Below are 4537 nucleotides of genomic sequence, written 5' to 3' on the forward strand. Positions count from 1 at the left end.
TCCCGAGAGTAGAATGGAGGAGAAGGGATTGCAGCGTAACCATCCCCCCTGGGGGGTGATTTCTCGCTTTCTGTCTCTATGTCTCTCTCTGTCTGTCTGGCGAGTGCACACACCCTATAGCGAAAACCTCTAAAAAAAAAAAAAGAATTGAAAATGAAGGTAGAAAGGGACACCAGTTGGAGCCTGACCTCTCAGAAGAAGTGTCTGCCCAACTCCACCTGGGCAGTGGAAGCAATGGCTTAATTAGGAGGAAAATGTCAGTCCTTGAAACAAAAGAAAAGAATTGCTCTTGCCAAGAGAGGGACCGAAGAACAGATGATCTCGTTGAACTTACTGAGGACATGGAAAAGGAAATCAGTAATGCCCTAGGACATGGACCACAGGACGAGATCCTAAGTAGTGCTTTCAAACTGCGAATTACTTCAGGTGATATCCAGACTTTACAGAACCATCACTGGCTCAATGATGAGGTCATTAATTTTTACATGAATCTTCTTGTGGAAAGAAACAAGAAGCAAGCTATCTAGCACTTCACGTTTTCAGTACATTTTTCTATCCCAAGTTAAAGTCCGGGGGTTACCAAGCAGTGAGAAGATGGACCAAAGGAGTGAATCTCTTTGAACAACAGCTCATTCTGGTACCTATTTGCCAGAAGGTGCTTTGGAATCTGGTGGTGATAGACCTAAGAAGAAAGTGTCTTAAATATCTGGACTCTATGGGACAAAAGGGCATGGGATCTTCTTCGGTACTTACAGAATGAAAGCATGAACAAAAGAAATATTGATCTGAACCTTTTAGAGTGGACCCACCATAGCATGAAGCCACATGAGATTCCTCAACAGTTGAATGGTAGTGACTGTGGAATGTTTACTTGTAAATATGCAGATTATTTCTCTAGGGACAAAACTATCACATTTACTCAGCACCAGATGCCTCTTTTCTGGAAGAAGATGGTGTGGGAAATCCTCCATCAGCAGTTGCTGTGAGAATGCACCCCTGTCCCTGGAGCTGCTGGAGCTGCTGGTGGTTCTTTCATGGTTGTTTCCATATACCTCATACATCATGGGTTAGAGTCCCCTCTCCCCCCTGTTCTCTCAGAGGTACTGAGCTGTCAGATGCATGAAAGTCTCTCACTGCACCCACGTCCTGACCTGGTATGGGAGTGTTACCGAACTGAAGTCAGGACCGTTCGCCCAAATGCTATAAAACCAAGCCACAGGTACATGGTGTGATGAAAGAAAGTACAACTTTACTGCAAAGCACAAAGCAAGGAGAGCGGGCAGCTCATGCTGAAAAGACACGGTCTCCCTGAGATGTTCCACACAAGCGTTTTTAAGGGCAAAATTAGGGGTAGAGGTTCCAGGTGCGCGATTAGTTCAGTGATTGGTTTAAGAGGGTGTGATCATCTCTTCTGCATTTTGGATTGGTGAGGCCTTAGATGATAATGTTCTGTTCTGGGAGGGGGCAAACTCAGGTCTTTGGCGCATTTCACCCTGGAAGTGATGTGGTCAGTGATCATTGTCCTACAAAACATCTTAAGATATGTGTTACACAAAACTTCTACATCTTAATTCCTACAGTTAAGAAACTGGTTTCCTTGACAGAGGAAAGTTATAAGCTTCTTTTTAGTACATTAAAGTGACAGATAGTTTTTAGATAAAAAACTATTTAATCTATTACTACAGGAAGGTGTGGTTTACTGTAAGCTAGGGTATACATTCAAATAATTATCTCAGGGAGGGAGTGGGTGTAGTCAGGGTCAAGAGACTTGAATGTAACATCTACATTTAAATGGACCTCTCCTGTCAGTCAATTGGGATAGATACTTTTAGTTCTAATCATTTTTCATTTTGGGAACTTACACTTTCTTCTAAAAAATAATAATAAAAAAGAAACTGAAGGTTCACTCTTTTTAGACAGTCACAGCTCCATTTCAGGATGGCTGCTTGCAACCATTCCTAAGGCTGTGCCTGCTCAGAGCACTGGACTATTCAACCCACTAGAACAAACGCTAATTTATATATTTTTCAAAGATTTTTTTCCTTATATATGTGGAAAATGCAAGATTTATTCTATGATATTTTTGTGTGTGTGTTTGTTCACGTGAATTCATTTGCTCACTCATTTGCAAATAGAATGACCAGTGGCCATTTTCCACTGCTTTTACAGTTGACTTTATTTTTAAAATTTTATTTATTTATTTATTTTGAGAGATTTTTTTTGCTACAGGGCGAGTGCGCTCGCCAGACAGAGAGAGACATTAGAGACAGAAAGCGAAAAATCACCCCCCAGGGAGGATGGTTATGCCGCAATCCCTCCTCCTCCATTCTCCTCTTGGGATCTTGGGCACGCATGCACACGCGACCCGGGTGAGTTTTAAGCCACTGGGTCTGGGATGCAAACCGCAGTCAACTATGTGGGAGTCCAGTGACATAGCCATTACGCTAACTGTTGGTTCCCATACAGTTGACTTTAAATGATTTGTTTGAACTATTTATTTCTGAAAGGAATGTTAATCAAGCTGCCACTCCCTGCTGCAGATCAGGAGGGAAGTCAGTGGGGCTGCAGAGAAGTGTTAACCTCACTAACGCTGCAGCAGGAGCTGTTCACCTGAAGCTGGAGGTCTTTTCTCTGTGAGGCTTGAAGAAGCCAGAAGTGGAGGTGCTGTGGTTGGGGCCTCTGGCGGCCCAAGGCATGGGCTCAGTGTCGGATAGAGTGGAACTGTGGCCAAGGAATTGGCTCTCCGAGTGTCTTCAGAAGAGTGTCCTGGTCACCCTAAAGAGACTTCCCTTTCTGGAATCAAGGTGACTTGGCTTGCTCTTGAAACTGGATTCAAAGAAACTGTTAAACCCTAAATCTTTATTTTTACCTCAGATCTGGTTGAGTATAAACCTCAGAATCTTAAGGGCTGGCATGAGTTATTTATTTAAAAAGAAATTATTTGATTGAAAGCTATTTTCATCATTTTTTTATATATATTAAGCTGAAATTAAGTTTCATATTTATTAAGATTAACATCCCTCTTTCCACTCCACCCCCACTGAAATTTGTGGAAGAAAATTTAGTATATGGCTCTGAAGTTGCCAGTTATACAATAATCTATTGTGTATATGAAAGTTTGTATTTAACTTTCATTCATTAAGAACCTTACAGATGTGAAAAAAGAGAAAAGTTAAAAAAAATCAATATACCACTAGCTAGACTAATTATGAGGAAGAGAAAAAGGAACCAGGTAAATCAAATTCACTATGAAGCAGGCAATATAGCAACAGACACAATAGAAATGCAAAACATCATTAGAAGATACTATGAACAATTATACCCCTCCCCCCCAAAAAAAAACAAGAAAATATGGATGAGATGGACAAATTCCTGGACACATATAACTACCAAGATTGAGTCAGGAGGACATAGAAAGTTTGAATAAGCCCCTAACAAGCCGTGAGATTGAATCAGTAATAAATAACCTCCAAACAAAGAACAGTTCGGGTCCTGATGGCTTCATCTCTGAATTCTATAAAACTTTGAAAGAGTAGTTAACCCCAATTCTACTCAAGTTATTTCTAAAGATCCAGAAAGGTGGAACTCTCCCAAATTCATTCTAGGAATCCACCATCACCCTTACCCTTAAAACAGACAAGGACAGGACAAGAAAGGAAAACTATAGACCAAATCTGTGATGAATATAGATGCAAACATTATATCCAACAACATATGAAAAATATTATACATCACGACCAGGTAGGTTTTATTCTAGAAATGCAACAAGGATGGTTCAACATACGCAAAACCATAAATGTAGTACATCATACTAACAGAAGGAAAGATAAAAACCATATGATCATATCAATTGATGTAGAAAAAGCACTTGATAAGATACAACATCCCTTCATGATCATGATTCAGAAAAAAGTCAGCATAGAAGTGTCATTCCTCAACATAATAAAAGCTATCTATGAAAATCCCATAGTTCACATCATCTTGAATGGAGAAAAGTTGAAAGCTTTTCCACTAAAAACTGCTACAAGTCAAGCATGCTCACTTTATCCACTCCTTTTCAATACAGTACTGGAAGTCCTTGCCAATGCAAACAGAAAAGAAAATAAAACAAAAGGCATTCAAATAGGAAAAGAAGAGGCAGAATTATCTCTATTTGCAGATGGCATGATTGTATTCATAGAAGACCCAATGGTATTCATAAAAAAATTCCTGGAGATAAAAATGAGTACAAAAAAGATGCAGGACACAAAACCAACATGCAGAGACCAGCAGTCAGCGTAATAGTTATGTCACTGAACTCCCATGTAGTTGACAGCAGTTAGAGTCCCAGACCCATTGGCTTAAACTCACGCCAGGCACGTGTGTGTCTCTGCCCAAGATCCTGAGAGGAGAATGGAGGAGAAGAGATTGCAGCATGGCCATCCCCCCTGGGGGGTGATTTCTCGCTTTCTGTCTCTCTGTCTCTCTCTGTCTTTCTGGGAGCGCCCACGCCTTATAGAAAAAAAACCAAAACAAAACAAAAAAAACTCTCCAACAA

At 40.4% G+C, this 4537-nt stretch overlaps 1 pseudogene; it reads left to right on the forward strand.

The window, feature by feature from the left end:
* The window catches only part of LOC102480675 (sentrin-specific protease 2-like), a 2108-nt pseudogene extending 1122 nt beyond the window's left edge, over positions 1-986 (forward strand).
* Positions 987-4537: the final 3551 nt, after the last annotated feature.

The sequence above is a fragment of the Tupaia chinensis genome, unplaced genomic scaffold, assembly GCF_000334495.1.
Source record: "Tupaia chinensis unplaced genomic scaffold, TupChi_1.0 Scaffold143610_2, whole genome shotgun sequence".
Taxonomy (NCBI): Eukaryota; Metazoa; Chordata; class Mammalia; order Scandentia; family Tupaiidae; genus Tupaia; species Tupaia belangeri.